At 47.0% G+C, this 19,327-nt stretch overlaps 1 protein-coding gene across 2 annotated transcripts in view; it reads right to left on the minus strand.

Annotated features, from left to right (window-relative positions):
- Positions 1-7,722, minus strand: part of RASSF8 (Ras association domain family member 8) — a 60,439-nt gene extending 52,717 nt beyond the window's left edge. For both annotated transcript variants that reach the window (XM_080913894.1, XM_080913895.1), the window contains exon 1: positions 7,519-7,722. The gene's annotated coding sequence lies outside the window, so the exon portion shown is untranslated. The remainder of the gene's footprint in view (positions 1-7,518) is intronic.
- Positions 7,723-19,327: the final 11,605 nt, after the last annotated feature.

Raw genomic sequence — 19,327 nt, forward strand, 5'->3', positions numbered from 1 at the left:
CCACTGTCTGTCTGAGAGACGATAAATCCGGGCCATGGGGGAAGGCGAAGGACACTTATGCTATGAACAAGGCAGTCAGAGTGGGGTGACAGAGACAAGGAAGAATGAACTCGATGCACGGTGTGCCGTAGCCCTAGGTAGGAACTAAGGAAGGAGTGGCCACACCAGTCCTGGAGGCCTGCCATGTGGGAGCTGGGACTCTGGAGAGCTCTGGAGGAACAGATAGGGAAGAACAGCCATGTTTGAATGTTCGAGCAGAAGCAACGTAGTGCAGAGGCCGTTCCTCTTGGGTTGACTTTAGAGCCAGATAAGCTGTGCACTTCTCAGGCATGCAGAAACAGAGAAAAGGCCCATGAGCAGGCATCCTGAGAGGAACTCAGAGAGCCCGTGGGCTGCCCGCTGCCTACAGCGACCACAGGCTAAAACATTCACAAACGTGTAAAAGACTCCTTTCTTCCACTGTCACTGTCACCAGTGAGAACCGGTTCCCCTCAGTAAAGAGACTTACCCAGACATTTACATTCTCTCCTCTGCCTCGGCCACTCGGGACCCTAGAGACTCTCATCCCTGATCTTTCATCTCTGACCCTCAGGAGAAAGGTGGTTTTAATCCAGAATGAGCGAGCTGTAAACTAGAGAATGTCTTGGGGAAAAGAGGCCAAGACAGGGCCTGGGTCAATTCAGTGTTTCAGATCACAGGGAAAGACGCTAAACAGCTTCATTTCAGTTTGTAGTCTTCTCTTTGCTGTGGGACTTTCCTTGTGGCTTAGAGTGTAAAATGAATCATTAAGATTTGTTCTGAATAAAAACTTTCTTTCCTTGAGAGAGAGAGGCAGAGAGGAGAGGGAGGGAGGGAGGAAAGGGGAGGGGAAGCCTCAAACTCCAAGACCCACCTGCCTTTGGACCACAGGTGGGCAGCATGGTGCTAGCTAAAAGGTCAGACTGGGACGGCTGCCAAAGGCTGGGGGAATGTGGGCTGACCAAGCCTTTACAGGCCTAGGTACCCCACTGTGTGTGATTCTCAAGTCCCTCCTGAAGCTAAACTTGGGTCCTCTGGGAAGGCACAGGGCCTCTAAACAGCTGAGCCATCTCTCTAGCCCTGCCCTGGGCTTCCAGCTGAAGTGGACACTCTAACAGCTACTTTGAGTTCAGTAAAATACAGCAGAGGAAAGGAAAGATAAAACTAGAAAAAAGCAAAACCGAAGGCAGCGACTTAGGATGGAAGACAGCAGTGGGGACTTTGACTGACAAGAAATAACAAGGTCTGTGACTTGCTGTGACTACATCATTGTGACAACAGCTTCTCACCTCACAACAACTCAAAAATAATAAAGGAAGCTTTGAGAAAGGAAGGTTTCCATATGTCACAGTAAAAAGACCAAAAGCATCACTAAACATGCCCCAGACATATAATCAAGAACTGGACTTAGCTTCCATTCAGCTGACTAGCCACTGACTAACAAGACTAGAGATGGGGCAGGGGAGAATTTATCAGGCAAAAGTACTGTAATAAACAATGTGAGAGCAACTGAATTTCTATATGTGGAAAATGACCCATAATGCACATTGTGTAAAACTTAACTTGAAATAGATCATGGGTCTAAGACCTGGTGCTATAACACTTTCAGGAGAAAACGTGGGAAAATATAGTTATGGCTTTGGGTTAACAAAGATGTTTTGAGTACCACATTGTAGGAGTACCACCAATAAAAAGAAAAAAAACCCATAGGATAGATTTCACTGAAATGTAGAACTCTCTTAGAAAGTCCCATGCACAGAGTCAAAGGCAGGCCTCGGACACTTTGGCAGAAAAATCTATTTGATGAGTAACTGTGCCCAAATACACAAAACTCTCAAAATTCACTCTAAAAACCCAGCTAAGAATGTGAACAGGGCTGAAAAGATGCCTCAGCAGTTAAGATTAATTTTTGCTCTCACAAAAGACCAGGGTTCAATTCCCAGCACCCATACAGTGTCTCAAAACCATCTGTAACTCTAGTCTCAGGGGACCCAACAGCCTCTTTGGGCCTCAGAGGACACCAGGCATGCGCAGACACACGAGCCAGCAAAACACCCACACTTTTATTTTATTATAAAATAAAAGTGAATTTAGAGATGTCCAGCATCAATCATTAGACAAGTCAAATGAAACAGACCATTGGACACCTGGACTCTTAATAAAGAGAGACGGGTTACACCATGTGCAGCAAGCACACATGAGTGTGTTCACATATAGAAGGTGCAATGGTGGTGCACATAAACACCCCCAACCCCTCCCCTAGCCACCCCACCAGCCCCTCCTCTAGCCCCCAACCCCCAGCTCTGGAGGTAGAGGCCGGAAGGTCAGTTCAAGGCCAGGCAAACACTGCAAAGCAGAAGCAAAGCAAATGTAAAATGGTAGAGTGTGCCTAGAAATACTTTGGCACTTTCTTTAAAAGCTAAGCTCACAACCAAAGGCAGGGGTTCAGAAGTCCATCAACAGATTCCCGAGTGGAGATACAGTTAAACAGCAGGCAGGCATGTGGAATGTTTGTTTTTGAGAACTGCCCTCGGCGTCCCAGGCTGCCCTGAAACTCACAAGCAATGGAGGGTGACCTTGAACTTCTGGTCATCCGGCCTATAAAGGGTGCTGGAGACTGAGCCAGGGCTTTGTGCATGGAGGCAAGAAGCTCTCTACCAACTGAGCTACGCCCCAGCCCCACTGCCACAAATACCAGCAGAGTCAGACAAGACAGTAATGATTCCACTGTGCTCAGATTCTAGAAGAGTCAGGCTTCTACAGGGACAGAGCAGAGGGAAGCTTTGAAGGGGAGGCTGGGGCAGTGTCACCCTCAGAGAGCTGAGACACTTGGGCCTCTTGTGCTGGCGGGGGCGAGGGCTTCATAGACCCAAGCCTGTCAGCCTGCAGTCAGGCACACGCAGCTTAGTTCACTACAATTTTATCTGAGTAAAACATAAGGCCGCAAGACAGTTCAGGGAGCCCAGCTCAGGAGGGCGAGGATTCCCATCAGACCTTACACTCACAAAGAGTTCAACACTACCATGCCTAACTTATTCCCAAATGGTATTTCTATTACAGAGCTGCAGATATTAGAAATGTATTCAACCAGATTAAGGAAAAATAAGAAATTTTTACTTTACTTTTCTGACTAATGTCTATCTAATAAAGGGAGTCTAATTTTTTACATGTATTTACATTTGAAAGGATCATTTTATTTTAGCTGGTTTTCAATAATAAAATTACTACACTTAATGGTAAATTTGATTTAGCACTCAAAAGCCAATGATATTCAACAAGAAAGACAATGTAAACATCTCCATGAATAAAATATGGAAGAAAATGATTACGATTTCCCTCTTCTGACAGCATATATCCATATCTTTTTTTTTTCTGAAACAGGGAGTAAAAACTGGGTGCTTACTGAAAGCAAGCTACAATGCATAAAACCTGGACAGCTCTAAAAGTAAATACATTGTAGCTTGATGATAAAACCTGAGTGTATAACCTATACAAACAACTAAAGCCAACCTGTTTCTGACATTAGGGTGGGGAAATAAAAGGTAATAAATGGTACCAGTGCCAAGACACTCCAGGCAACTAAGTTCTAGGTAGCCAGTAGCATATATACCTAAGAGACCAAAAATTACAAGGGTGCCCAACCACAATAATGTCTACAGTGGTGATGCAAATGTCCTGGGGCACAGAGGTCCTGCGCAAAGCAAGTCCCATGCCAGACCCCTCCAAAACCACTCCTATTCTTTCATGCAGGGAAGTCTGAGTCTCTGTAAAGCATGAGGTCCTACAGAAGGCATAGCCCTATCTTCAGTGGGAAGAAGAGAGAAGGGGGGCGGTTTCCCTGAATAAAATGAAGGCCTGAAGACCTAAGCAGCTCTTCCTGGCTACATCCAGCATGGGACCAGCCATGCCACAGGAGTATCCGCCATCTCCCCACAGAGGAGGACTCCCTTCTGAGGACAGCAACGGGTCCAAAGTCCTTGGTGCATTCCCTGACCAGCAAGAAAGAAGCTGGGTCACGTGTGCTCTAAGAGCGAGGAGTAACTGACTTAGGAAGAAGTCAAGGACCAGAAGGAGGACTGTCAAAACACCAGCTCCTGCAGCGCGAGCAGCCGAGACGTCACAGAGACGCAGGATTTTATGTGTGGTAATGACGGACAGAAACAGCCGACAATGCTCTAAGCTTCCCTGGCTGTGGAAGATCATGCCTACTTTTGCTAAAAAAAAAAAAAAAAAAAAAAAAAGTTTTAGTGAGAAGGAAAAAGAACGTCCCCACCTCTAGGTGGCTCCTCTCTGCAGTCATCGGTGCAGATGGCATCTGGTGATAAAAGTCACACTCTGCCGGGGCACTAGTGGGCATCCTTAGACCTTGCCCTTCTTTGCCTGCGGCAGCTTCCCCAACCTCCTTGGACATCTGGCACTGAGCAGTCCCATCATCGGTCTGACTCACAACCATGTCCCACTGTAAAACATCAGGCACAGCAGAGTTCATGCAATAAAACATAGTTGTTCTAATGCTGCACTTATAAAATCACAGAGTGGGACACGAAAAGTAGACACTGAACCACTTTATACTGAGCTCCGTTATGCACACCGGGGACTGGAGAGTAAATCGGGCACTATCGCCCATAAGGGAGAAGAAACAGTATAATTAAATAAAATACAGTATAATTATAAATTGTGGAAAATTAAGGATGATTGTCCTTGTGGGTCTAACAAATGTGAAAACGGTAGCCTTCTCAGAGAAGACTTCCATAAGAAAGAATTCTGGAGCTAGTACTCAAAGATGAGAAGTTATTCAGGAGCTGGATAATTAATGGCCCTGAGGCCAGTATGCTTGGAGAACTGGTCTACATGCTGGGAGACGTGGGTAAGGGGCTGGGGCCTTAAGACACAGGACAGGAAGGCCTGCTGGGGACTCTGTACCTTACTGCAAGGATTCTTTGGAATCTCAAAGGCCTGAAGAAAAAGTGACTTTCTTTTTCAGGCTATTGGCAAGAAAACAAGCAGGAAGGGGCAAAGGATATGGGCAGACTTCAGGGTCAGAGTGGCTTGAACTAACTGACAACATGGCAGAGACTGGTGCTCAACTGTTTGGGAGGGCTGACGGGCAGAGGAGAGTCCAGAGGGAGCTAGACACCTTGCTTGGATAGGTGAGTTCAGAACAGGCAAGGAAGAGTTTGCAAGTCTGGATGGCACAGGTCAAGTTCTGGGGAAATGAGAGATGCTGCCATTGTAGACAAAGACGTGCCAGGCACAGCTGAGGTGCCTGTCCGTCCTAGCTTTAGTATCTCCATTTTAAAGGCAGTGAATTTAGAGCTAGAGAACGGGGCCATTCTTAGCTCCCTAGATGCTGACAAGCCTAGCTAGCTGTTACAAGGCATCCCTCCCAAGCCTATAGAACACCAGGTACTATGTCTACATTAGAGTATTTAGGATGGGAACAAAGTAACATCCAAGAAGAGATAGTAGTTGATACATTACTTTTTAACTTGAATCCTGTGTTTACAATTCCTAATGTTTCCTATCCACATCTCAACCCCAGTCCACCTCCACCTAGAATGAACTTTGCCAAGTTTTGAACACTTGCAAATTCTCTGGGGCTTCAACATTTTGTAAATGGACAAAGCCACTCTGCCAAAATTAATTACAACAAAAAGAACAAAGATATACTGCAGTAAACAACAGTTTTACTCCCAAATTATGAGACAATAGGAGGTCCAATCAGAAACAGGAGAGCTTTTCTTAAGAAATTAACCATTTCTCAGAATGCTAGGCACTCGGGTCAAGCCCTAACACACGCCACTGAATACAACAGCTGCAGAAGTGAGCACTATGATTGTAAAAGCCACAAGCTTAAACACTATAAAGACAAAAATGGGAAGAAAAACGACACAACAACCCTGTAGGATGCCAAATCTGCAATTTCCAAACAGCTCTTAAAAAAATGCAAAGTGTGGCCCCGGGAATGGCATGGGCACCTCTGGAACTGTGTGTTTCTACCTTTCCTGTCTGCAGTCAGTCCTGTGACTTGGCTCTAGGCTCTCTACTGTCCCCCAAAGCTCCTGTAAGCCCAGAAACGGGGCTACAAAGATCTCAGTCCCGTATGGCCAGTTGAGTCCGGTATGGGAAGTACCATCTTGAGACTCTTAAAGGGAGGGATAAATGATTAGGAGATTTTTTTTTTGAAAAGATTTAATTGTCTACACTGCAAATTATGCTGTGTTGAATCTGATCATTCAATAGAAGAATCCTCAAGCCGTACCCAGTCTTCTTAAACGGAGTACTGGTCATGTGTAATCTCGAGGTTTGGGGGAAGTTCTCCGAGGAAATGTATTCGGTCACAAGAACCATTAACACGACCACTGGAGGATGAAGCACGAACCACTTCCCAAACTGATAGCGCAGTTGTCCCGAGCCCTGTGTTTACCAACGCCTCTCCCTGCAATAGGCTGACATTCCCCACTGCCTCAAGCAAAGGGTTTTTCGGGTTTAAAAATCAAAACAGGAACGGTGCCGGCTTTCTGTGCCTCCTTGATAGGGTCACAACCCCTGGCAACCACGGATTAAAGACTCCTAAAGAGGAAAGAAAAACTACCTACACCCCCACCCTCCCACCCCCCTCCATCCCCCACATACATCCATCCCAAAACTGGGCAGAAACGTAGAGATTACTACATATTTAAGATACTTCCCTGGGACGAAATATATTTCATGGAAAATGGCTGAGCCCCAATCTACAGTCAAGTAGCTAAGTGTCTGTCCCTGCTGTCAGCGGGTCGGGGGAGGTTATTTTTATTTTATTTATTTTTTTTAACGCAAGGCTTTGATGTGTTGGCAGAGCTGACCCGACAAGCTGGAGTCAGCTAGGAAACGTGTCCTGCATATTTCCTCCTGTGCCTCCAAAGATTAGGACCAGTACTGACTGCGATTAAACCCTACCTAGGATCGAAGGGCTCGAGATGCTGGGCTAGTAGTGGTTCTGGAACCCCGGGCAGCTCGGCGATGCTGAGCCGAGCAACCCAGCCCCAAGCCAGTCTCAGCCGCCCACCGCCGGGCCGCAGCGGCCTCGCACGCCAAGCCCCCGACCCTTAAAGTTGAGTCTCCCCGCGATTGCCCTCTGCAAGTTTCGGGGTGCAGGACGCAGCCAACTTTGCAAGCCGCCTCCGGGCGACTCGCTTTCCCGGAGGGGCTGGCCACCCGGGAGGCTGGGCGAGGACGCAGGGCGGCCACGGTGCAGACAGAATGCAGAAGCCTTCCAACCGCCACTTTTCCTTTTCCAGAGGGGAAGCTCTCCCTCCGGGCGAGCATCCGATTTCCATCTGGAGAGGGAGAGGGCCGGCCGCGCATTCCCCTCGCCCACAAAAGTGGCCTCTAAAGTCGCTCGCCAAGGACACCGGGAAGGAGGCGACCCCGGGCAGGGCCAACTTTCGGGCGGCGGGGCGAGGGCGCGGGGGTGACAGCGGGGCCGCGGGGGGCGCGGGCCGGGAAAGTTGTACTTACTGCGCTCGCAGCCCGTCCTCGCCGTCCCGGTGCACGGCCCGCGGCTGAGGCCCGGTCCGCCCGGGCTGAGGCGGCGGCTGAGGCGGCCGCGGCGAGCGGAGGCAGAGGGCGAGCGGCGGGCCGGGGCTGAGGAGGCCGGGCCGCAGGACGGCGCGCGGAGGGCTGAGCCGGCGGAGAGACGCGCGGGGAGGGCGCACGCCGGCCTGGCCGGGCAGGGAGGGCGGTGCGCAGAGGCGCAGAGGAGGAAGGGCGGAGGAGGGAGGGCGGGACCAAAGGGACGCGGAGCCTGCACAGGGGCGGGATGAGGGCCGCGAGCGCGAGCCAGCCAGGGAGGCCGCTCCAGGGCGGGGAGGACGAGGTCTGGGAGGCGTGGTTGGGGGGCCGAGGAGGCGGGGCGGAGGCCGAGGAGGGCGGGGCGGAGGCCGAGGAGGGCGGGGCGGAGGGCCGAGGAGGCGGGGCGGAGGGCCGAGGAGGGTGGGGCAGAGGGCCGAGGAGGGCGGGGCGGAGGCCGAGGAGGGTGGGGCAGAGGGCCGAGGAGGGCGGGGCGGAGGCCGAGGAGGGTGGGGCAGAGGGCCGAGGAGGCGGGGCGAGGGCCAGGGAGGGCGGGGTGGAGGCCGAGGAGGGTGGGGCAGAGGGCCGAGGAGGCGGGGCGGAGGCCGAGGAGGCGGGGCGGAGGCCGAGGAGGGTGGGGCAGAGGGCCGAGGAGGCGGGGCGGAGGGCCAGGGAGGCGGGCCGAGAGCCAGAGGCTCCGCCTCTTCTGGTCGGGTCTGAAGAAAAAGGAGCTGTGTTAGGCCCCTCACCAGCTCGGGTTACAACGGGCCAGCCCCGCCTGTTGACACCGGTACCAGAGCGCCAGCGCTGGTGTGGCCTTGTGGGAGGCGCTGAGGCCGGTGGGCTGGAGCCTGGCTGAGGTAACCTTTCCTCCAGTCGCTCGCCGGCTGGGGTCGCTGGGCGAGTGAGACCCAGCCGCTGATCCCTGTGTCTGCTGACAGGAAAGAAGAGAGAAACCGCCCGGCCTTCACCAAGGCCTGGTTCGAATGGCTTTTCCTATAGAGTAACTGTGAATATAGCTGTCCACCACAGCAACCAGCTATCATCGTTGCAAGTGAGGAGAAATAAAATTGAAGTGAATGAATCGAATGTAACAAAGGTTTTAAAAGAGCTAGGATCGCTGGAAAGACCGAGGCTAGAGGATCGTCTCAAATTCGATGTCAGTATAGGCTATCCTCAGTGACAGGCAGTATCAGACTCCTGAAGAGTGACTCATATATTACAGAAGTTAGAAGGATCTGAGAGAGTAGGGCAGGAATTTTGCCACAACAAAAACAGCCTGGGCTACATACTCTGGTTCCAGGGTAGCCTGGGCTACAGAGTGAGACTGTCAAAAATGAGAAAAAAGTCTTGCACTCTCCGATTCTCCAAAGCATGGTTTGGATTGCTTTTCCTCTGACTGGCTATGATTCAGCACCAACCCCCCCCCCCCCCCCCAGCAGCAGACCATGATAGAGGCAACAGACAAGAGGAAGAGAAAAAAAAAACCACGATAAATGAATCAGAGGTGAGTAACAAAAGTTTAGAAAGAACAGGGCTCAGATTCAAAAAATGCACCCACACACGTTTAAAAATAGCTTTTAATCAGCAAAGGACATCGGGACGTTGACCTGGAAGTGCAGCTTCGAATGTTGTTTCACTGCTTTTGTGTCATGCAGTGACTGAAGTGGACACAATTCAGGCTTTGGACTAGAAATGCTCTCACATACCCAAAGCTCAGCAATAGTTATTCATTTGAAAAGAGACGGTGTTGCGCGCAGTGGGTGAGAGGCAAGAATACATTCCAGTTGTAAAATGTCCCCTTTAGTGCCCGGGTACTTGCTTTTTACCATCAAAATAAGGATACTAAAAATGACTTCCAGTTTCTCACTGTCCGAGGACTTTCTTGTTTAGACTTTGTTTCCTCGGGTTTTGACCTGGAGTCACTCCCCAGTTCACTATAGCTTCTTCAGCAGCGCATAGAAACAAGGAATGCCAGCCAAGACACAAATGTGAAGAAGCAACAATTGAAAATTTCGATGAGAGACCTTCTCTTGGAGTCAAATGCACAATCCAAGGAAATGGGCTTTCAGTGACTCAGGACCTGAGATCCTCCCATAACCCCACTAGGATCTTCTCAAAGAGGTTTTCTGGCCTTGAGGTAGACTAGCCCAAACATCTCCTCCCCTGCCAATCCTCTGCTCCACTGAATAGGATCAGCCTCCTGCCTGACTGCCAAAGCTAGTAGAAAATCTTAATGCCCTGTCCGTGCCCTTTGCAGAATTTGCCAGTCTTGATCTATTCCTTTTTTCCCTATAAACAAGTTAACAAGTTAACTTACCCATGACAGTATGACACAGCTCGTGTGACTAGAAGGGAATAGAATTTCATGTACTATGAGTAGCTGTGTCCACCACTGGGCCTTTCCTAAGACCCAGACACGCAGTGAGGCAATCTTATTCCTCGCTGGGACACAGGCTTATTAGATAGCTTGCAAAGTCAGAATTTTTACCCAGTTCTAGATAAACAGAAAGATCTGTCTCCTACCTCAGCCCCATTTGGCCCCAATTTTCCTCTCCTGTGTATAATACAGACTGTTTTAAGATTTCTCAGCCAGGGTGGTGTACCTGTTAGGATTTCCTGAGATGCCACCAAATGCCTTTGGAAGGATTGATAAACAGTTCATACTTCCTGTTTCCGATTCTATTCCTGGAAAAGCACCCAGCCTGACTGAGAACACTTGAAAGTCTGTGACATAATCCGATTGTAGGAAACAACTTGAGAGAAAGACTTCAGAAAAGAGGCAACTCTGAATAGGAGCCAACAGGGATAGCAGGAAGAAGAGAGGAGCTACCCACAGAGATGCATTAGCAAGTATCCAGTCATTCTGAAGTAAGGCAGGAAGGAAGGCTATGGGACATGGAAAACAAAGGAGCCCCCCACTTTGGAGTCTGTGAAGCCTCTCAATGGCTGAGAATTAATAATTCTGGCATATTAATATTGTCATGTGATTGACAGGTTTATCTTACACAACAACACTTTCAAGTAAAAAATGCCAATGGTCCAGCTTCAGTCCTGGAGCCACAGGACCTTGGACAGGCCCTCACTTTCTCCCAGATATTTTCTGGGACTCTTGTGAGCAAACCGTCCAACTTTTGTTCACAGCAAAGATAAGATGGCTCAACTTTCTACATTTCTGACATCTGGTGTGCCTGTCAGGGTCACCTTAGGAACTTCATTGCCATCTCCTTTAAATTTCTTGGCAGCCCTTTGACAATGAAAACTTCAGAGCTTTGTACAATATCCTATTGTACAGACAATGAATTGCAACCCCCTTTGATACGTTCATACCCATGCTGTCCCAAGTGTGCCTTACCTTTTTTTTTTTTTTTTTTTTTTTTTTGGATGACTCTCTGTTGACCATACCCCCTTCCTGTCTAAAATCTATGCTAAAATATGTTTTAATAAAAAATTCCATCTCTGCTTTATATCAGTTTGTCCTGAAGTTTAAAGTTAGGGTTCTGGCTTTACCTGAGCGAAGTCCCCAATCTTTCCAGCTGTTGCTGGTTGGTAGTCTGAAACAATAACACTGCCTCCACCTCTGTGGCCAGTCTCTCATTGCTATTGTAGAAAATAGACGCAAACTTGATGGTTTAAAACAAGGAGAATGTATTATCTTACAGTCCTGAAACTTAGAAATCTTAATGGGGTATCTATCATCCCTGTGCTTCTTCTAAAGCAGGGGACTTATACCCAGTTCTCAGAGAACATTTATAGAAATGTTCTAGAAATCCCTGACAACTCTTGGATATGTCTAGTGGAGTCATTTAGGCAAGTTTACATGGTACATGCTTAAACAGCATTTTCCAAACTTGCCGACCAGAGAACACCAACCTATAAGACCGGGTTCTAGGAAGTCACTTGTCCGTGCATTACTTCTCTGTCGATATGATAAAATACTCTGACAAAAGCGAACATAGGAGAGAAATAGGCTTATTTGACTTACACTTCCAGGCCATGGGCTATCGTTGCGGGAAGTCAAGGCAGGAACTTAAGCATAAAATTGAAAGCAGGCACCATAGAGGAATGCTGCTTGCTGGCTCATTACAAGCTTTCTTATACAGCTCAAGACCACCTGTCCAGAGAATGGTGCGGCCCGCAGTGGACTGAGCCTTCCTATATATACATTAGCCATCAGGACAATACGTTCACAGACATGCCCACAGTCCAATTTGATCTGAAAAACTCCTCAGCCTATGTATTTTTCTCTCAGATAGCTCTAAGCTGTGTCAAAGTGACAGTTAACCAAGGCAGTCAGTGAGGTGACACAATTGTGAACCCACCTTAAACTGGCAGATGTATTCATAACCCCAAACAGGGTGTCAGTGGATCAGAATCCACTAGGTGCAAAATCCTAGGAAGTCCCTTTGTGAGGAAGTCTAGGAAGTAGTTGAGAAGTGAAACTTGTATGTAGCACTGTCAGGAGTCAGTATGTAACTGAGTGTAACTTATGAAATTGTATGTAGCACTGTCAGGAGTCAGTATGTAACTGAGTGTAACTTATGAAATTGTATGTAGCACTGTCAGGAGTCAGTTACCTGAGTGTAACTTACAGGTTTCTTTCCTCCTTTCCACCAAAGTTTACTCCAAGCCACAGTAAACTTCCATCTTTTCAGCCTCAGATTCGAGTTCATCCATGTCCCTGAAATTGATTACCTGAAAAACCCCAGGGTCCCCTGCCATTCTCAGCCTAAACCCTTTTTGAAGCCAGGATCCTGGTGTGTTCCTCCATTGTCCCCATGCCTGACTTAGACTAGGAGCTCAACTAGTGACAAATGAGTGTTTGGTGATTAAACGTCATTTCCTTTTGTTTCTTTCTTTGTTTTTCCTTGTAATATGTGAGATATTCACTCTTTCATTTAATAATTAAATAGATCATGATACTGGGATTACACAATGAACCCTATATAATGTCAAGCTTTCATGAACTCATATGCCATCTGAGGAAACAGGCTTTTAAAAGAGATATTTGGGAGCTGAAGATTGGGAGCTCAGCAGTTAAGAGAAATATGGCTCTTGCAGCAAGCCCAAATTCTGTTCCCAGCACCAGCATTGGTAGATCACAAACTCAACTATCTGGGAGAGCTTCTGCCCTCTTCTGGCCTCATGGCCACGGAACCCAGGTGCACAGACCCACACATACACACATAAGTAAAACTAAAACCTTAAAACTATTTTTAAGGAAAGTGAGGCAGATGCTGGTGGCTGTCCATTTCATTCTCCTGTTCTCTTTTTGTTCTTGAACAACAGCAACCTGGCTTTGTGTTTGACCAAGCCAGTTCAGTCAATCAGGTCTCAAGGAAGGGAGTCAAGATTGAAAAGAAAAAGACAATTAGACAACAATATGACATGACTCCAGACAGCTCTAAGGCTGAGGCGGGTTTATTTTTTTTTTCCAGTCTGCTTTTATACCATTCTAAGTATAAGCAAAGAATAAGGTCAGTTCTAGGTCAAGGAGCAAACAAGGCAATAAACAAAGCCCCGTGGTATTCAGAGACTTATCAAAATTATCAAAATCTAGAGCCTACTTCCTTGTCCTAGCCCAAAGTCAAATTCTTGCCAAGTTTCTACACAGGTGCTCAGCTGAAATGCTTTCATTCGTATACCCTTCTTTGGAGATGTGCGTGGTTAGTTAGCCTATGGTGTGTATGTAGACAAGAGTTGTTTAGGAAAACAATTTCTTTGTATGCTGGTAGTGATCTCCTGGCCTCAAGCATGGATCTGATAGCTGATAGCCCAAGAGTCTTATGGCATCATAGGGGCTCCAAGTCCTGCTAAAAGAGACAGCAGAAGGTTGAAAAAAAAAAAAAAAGCCGATCTAAGAACCCCAGACTACTTATCTCTGGATGTATCAGAGAGAGAAGTATTGGATTGCTTACTATTGGCTAAACTGCCAACCGATATAACAGCTAATTGCAGTGAGATGGTGTTAGGGGTTTAAGAGATATAGGCATTTTCAGAATGACAGATTGTTATTGTTGGGATTCTGTAAACCCCACCCCTCAATTACCTGGCAATAGCCAGGTGTGCTCCGCCCCAGTGACCTGACACTATAAAATGGGCTGCTTCCCCCCCCCTTTGCCTCTCACCTTTCTAGGCCTCTTGCAGCCATCCTCTCCCTCCTTACCCCTCCTCTTCCCCTTCCCTTCCCGCCTCTCTCCCCACGTGCTCATGGCCGGCCTCTACTTTTCTATTGCTCTTCTCTTTCCCTCTCTGCCTCTACCACCCTCTTAACTCTCCCATGACTTGAATAAACTCTATTCTGTACTATACCATCGTGTGGCTGGTCCCACAGGGGGAAGGGATTTTCAATATGGGCCCCCCAGAGGCATCTCCCTTGCCCCCAGGCCTCGCCGCACCTCCATGGACCATATGTCCCCCCCCCCACTCTCTTCATCCTTTTCCTAACATTGGCACTGAAACCCGGGACGTCATCTTCTAACAACATTGGTGCCCCGTGACTTTTCCTTTCAGTTATCTGGAAAGGTGAAGGTGGAAAGGAAGTCCCAGAGAACATAACTGAAAAGCTGAGAGCTGTTTAAGAGGCTGGGAAAGGGGGACTTTAGATCTTATGCTCTGTGAATGTTTGAGGTGAAGCTGGGGAGTCTGTGAAGACAGATGGTGGTCTAATAGGTGCCTGGTTTTTATTTAGAAGGACACTAAGACTGGTACGTTGTTAATAATGCCCCGTTGGGTTTCGTGTGGCCTCTGCTGTGTTGCTAAGGATGGCCCTTTCGACCCTGCCTCCTACGTGCTGGGGACACAGGTGTGTGTAATTTACCTGTTTGATACGATGCTGAGGCTCAAACCCAGGGTTTCAGGCATGTTAGGTCAGCCCTCTTGCTGGGGAGCCAGTTGTGAATTTTTACCTTCCTATATGTTCTTCCTGCTTTGAAAAGAAAATAATTGTTTTTTTCCCCTGTACTAATTTGATTAATTCAAAGATTTAGTCATTTTGTTCAGAGTGCATAAATGGGGACATTAGAGGTCCTGGGTCCTTAGCCAGAATTGCTGTGCCTTCTACTTTAACAGAGGTTATAAGTGAGGAAAAGAAATCACATCTCCTACCCTGGTTGGTGTGTTAAATAACTGTGACATCTTACCGTTCCTCAGTAAAGCCTTCCTCGTGTGCTGAAGGCTGCAGCCACCTCTGAATGTTGTGCACTTAACCAATGTAAAGTCTTTGGAGAAAAACCAAGAGCTCTCATATCCAGGACTTTAACACAAAAAAAAAAAAAAAAAAAATGTTTTTTTTTTCTTAAAAGGTAAAGTTCAGTGCTGGGCATGATGGTAAAAGCCTTTGATGCTGGTGCTTGGCTGGCTGAGCAGAACAGAGCTCTAAGAGTTCAAGGCCCATCTGGACTATGTAGTGAGTTCTAGGCCGGCCATAGATACATGGTAAGGCTCTGTCTCAAAGAATTTTTTAATTACTAAATTTCAATAGTCTAAACGACCCTCCCCCCAGTAATAATAGGACAGGAAGATAATAGTCAATGTATTTTGTCAAGCAATAAAGTACAACACGGGCGGGGGGTGGTGGTGAAATCATACGCTACAGGTAGCCACTGTAACAGCTTAAACTGAAAGGGATCAGTTAAAATATAATCAAAAACAAGATTTAAAATAGTGGGCCCTTCCTTAGATCAAAGTTACTTAAGAAGATAATCCCACAAAAATGAAAAAAGTCTTGGTTTTTTCATTATGGGCTGGAGAATGATTTGGATAATCGAGATTAAGATTCTGCCTGAGCCTATTTTAGGATCAGAATATTGGGAGACAGTAAAGCAGGGACCAGATGTTTTTGAAGTTGCAGCCTCATAAACACACGGTCAAATCTGAGCTCTGCGCATTCTCTCAAGCCAGATGCAGCTCTGGAGCCTCCCTGCACCTCTGCAACACTGTAACTGGAGTTTCATAGTGACGACCCTGGTGTGACTTCTGAGTCACAGCAGGAGACTGAACTACACTCTGTTTTGCCTTCGCCTATTTAATTATAGTTTTATTAGTGGCAAGCTAGGAAATCCATCTGTCTCACAGCACAGCTAGACTGACCAGAGCCTTCTTGTCAGAAAGAAACCCGGCGTCGCCACCAGCCATAGAATCTACAGCTCGTAGAGAGAAAAAGGAAAAAGCCAGGACAGCACAGCAGATTTTAAAATGTGAGTGTTATCCGGACAGGAGCCATTCTCAGAACCATTATCGGGACACAATGTTATCATCCCTCCACATTTTTAAGGAATTGTCACAGGTGTGTTTGTTAGTGATATGTGTCGGGTAGCTGATTGCTTTAATAGCTATAACATGTCATGTGTTGTCATGGGAACAACAGGAACAGGTTTTTATTTGGCATTCAGCAGGTTAGTTCTCATCCACATTGACCCCTGTAGATTTTTGAGTGTGGTAACAGGCACGTAAGTTACCGATGTGTGGAGCTTGTTTGGTGCCTCCTCAGCCCCATTATGTTTCCTGGACAAACACTCGGACGCGATAGGCCCAGACGGCTTTACTGAGCCTGGTGTCAATGCGCACATCTGGAGTCCCCATTTTCCTCATGGCAAATTTCCGAATTTCTTTGGGTGCCCGAGGAGCACGCTTCTTGAAGCCCACTCCGTGGATGCGCTCGTGAATGCTGATTCTCGGGTCACCACCTCGCTGAGGGCAGATCGGCCCTCCTCACCACCATTCTTTGTGGAAAGGCAAGAGGAGCATTTTAAAAGTGCACTTTAAATGCACGTGTTTCGTAAGCAGTCACACAGACATAGACACATGGGTAAAAATGTTAAAACCCTTAATAAACGGGGAGACAGACGACAGTCTGTGATTGGCCTTTCCCAAATGTGCGCGCACCCTTATGTCAGTGCTATGGCCGCACACGCCCACAATGCTTTGACCACGCCCACGGGGCTTTTACCTCGCAGGGGCCGGTTCTGCAGCGATGTAGCTTCTCCTGTAAGCAACCTCAATAGAAACTCAATCAATGGTTCACCAAGTTGGACTTTGGTGCAGTTGTTACCTCGGTCTAAGCCAGGTTCCCTTTTGGGGGTGAGTAGAGCTGAACACACAATGCTCAGGGGCGTTTAGGTAAGGCTTTCGGACAGCTTGCCAAAGGTACATAACACAGTTTCTGATTCTGTTATGTATTTCACTCCTGCCCTTCAGTTCCTGGACAGAGTGAGTGAGTTTCTTCTGTGTTTCCTATTTCAGATTTGGGGAAAATATAGAATATTTGCATATCTACATACACATATACATACATACACATATATATTATATATTGTCTATTATATATTATATATTGTATATTGTATATCGTATATCACATATTATATATTGTATATCATATATCACATATCATATATTAATTATAATTATATATAATATATTTATTATATATTATATGTTATATATTATATATTATAATTATATATTATGTATTATACATTGACCTATCTTCTGGTTGGGACTTACATATTAGCATGAAGCTCACTGGCTTCATATAGAGTATCTATGATGACCATCAACAGTACTGTGAACACCTTTACACAGGAGACAGTCTGTGTAACTGAAAAATCAGAAAACATCCTGTGGACGATATGCAGGTGAGCGCAGGCACAAGCTAAGGCAAGGCTTGTGATTGGACAGTGAGAAAGAAAGATGGGGAGAGAGTTTTGGAAAGACCGGAGAGATAGGGGAGGAAGGGAAGAAGGAAAAATGGATCAGAAAGATGACCCACCTCTGTATGGCTTTAAATAGCCAACGGTAGGTATGAATATCTTATAAGGGATGGATTATTATAAAACAATCTGTCTTATATAGGTGGGCAGTTTGTATCAATATCAATTGACTCTGGGTTTATTGTGTGGACGTTTTGTGGAGTGGGGATTTATTGTTATAAGTCTGATTGATGAATTACAAGCCTCTAGAGTTTCAATTTTGTCGGGCTAGTGGGAATTGTGACAATAACCACAGGGGGCAGTTGCTGGGAATGTGAGCAGAGTCCACAGCAGAGAGACCACTGGGGGCAGAGAGGCAAGAAGGCTGCCTCTGCCAGCAACAGAGACTTGCAGGAGAATGGTCACCAGCACGGTGGGGACTAGAGAGTAGCAGGCAACAGACTGGGATGGGAATTGGGAACTTAGAGAGTCAGGTGAAGATGTTTGCAGTTTGACATGAAAATACTCCGCAGGTGCCATGTGGCCCTACAGTGCCAGTCATAGCGAGGGCTGGTGCTCCATTTTTCTAACACTTACCTTTACAACACCCCTTGTAATGTCACACTAACCATAGGAAGCTCTGGACTCAGGGTCTTCGTCTAGGATTGGGGGTGCTGAGTCTGCCTTAGTTCCTGAGCGTTGTTTTCCATCAATGGCCTTATCTTGTGAGTTCTATCGGTCACTAGAGCTTTACAGCAGATGAATGAATGAAGCCAAAAGCCCAACATCTGCCTTGTGTTGCTTGTTGACCTGGGCAGTGAAAATAGAGAACGGGAGCTGGAGAGCTGGTTGACGTGAGAACTTGGTGCTCTTGCAGAGGTCCTGACTTTGGTTCCAGCACCAACTGGACAGCTCACAGGTCAGCCTGTAGCTCCAGTTCCAGGGGATTTGACACTCTGTTCTTGGCCACCTCGTGCAATGCACACGTGCAGTATACATACAAATGTTTAGGTAAATGTTCATACACACTAAATAAAAATAAGCAATCTTACAAAAAACCACTGGGACATTCACACACTTGTGGGTCTTGAGGGCATATGAAGCAGAGGCAGCGCGGAACACTCCTGCTTGGCTCTGGATGGAGGCGAGTCACTTCTGCCCTGCGGGGTTTCAGGAAGGGGCCAGGCAAAGAAAGCATTTTCTTCTCAAGGCAAAGAAAACAGTTTCTCGTTTTTGCCTTTAAAATTGTTGCCACTTGATAGTCTCTGGGGACATCAAAGTTCAAACAAACGCATTATTTATTAGAATGCAAGTCTCGGAAAACAAAGAGAAAGCCACAGGTGTTCTCCCACCTTCTCTTTTGTAACAAGAGAGCAGTAATGTCCGGGCTCCAGGAAAGGGCTACAAGTGACAATCCAGACCAACCGGCCACACTACACAGATGCAGATAATGTGACAGGAAGCAGCTTTAGGACAGTGTTGTAAGTGGACTGGAGAGATGGTTAAGTGGTTAGAGCACCGACTGCTCTTCCAGAGGTTCTAAGTTCAATTCCCAGCAACCACATGGTGGCTCACCATCAACCGTCTGTGATGGGATCCGATGTCCTCTTCTAGTGTGTCTGAAAGAAAAGTGTTGTAAGGTTAAAAAAAAAAAACACTGAGCTGAAGCTTCAGGCTTGAATATTGTCAACCCTGTGCAGAGGAAAACCTGGGAGACCAGTGGTCAAGGCAGAGGGCTTTAATTGAGGTATTTCTGAAACACTGGAAGTGGAAAAGGAAGTTTTTGCACGCAGGCATTTTACGACATGAACTCATGAATGCTTTTAGCATGTATTTTAGACAGAGTGTTTGGTTAATGTGGATGAATAGAACATAAACCTCCAGATGCAAAGGGAGAGCTAGTGTATTTGATCCCCCAGCTTGGGCAGACACAGTTGTGTAGGTGGGAGGGGCCTGATGCGGAGAGCACATGGGCTCAGAAGGGGTTGGAAGGTGTGGGTGTGGACTGCCGTTCCTCTGAAGCATGGACATCCTGCAGTTCTCTGTTATTCCAACTGACTTTCCAA

The sequence above is a fragment of the Micromys minutus genome, assembly GCF_963924665.1.
Source record: "Micromys minutus genome assembly, chromosome: 3".
In the NCBI taxonomy this organism is placed as follows: domain Eukaryota; kingdom Metazoa; phylum Chordata; class Mammalia; order Rodentia; family Muridae; genus Micromys; species Micromys minutus.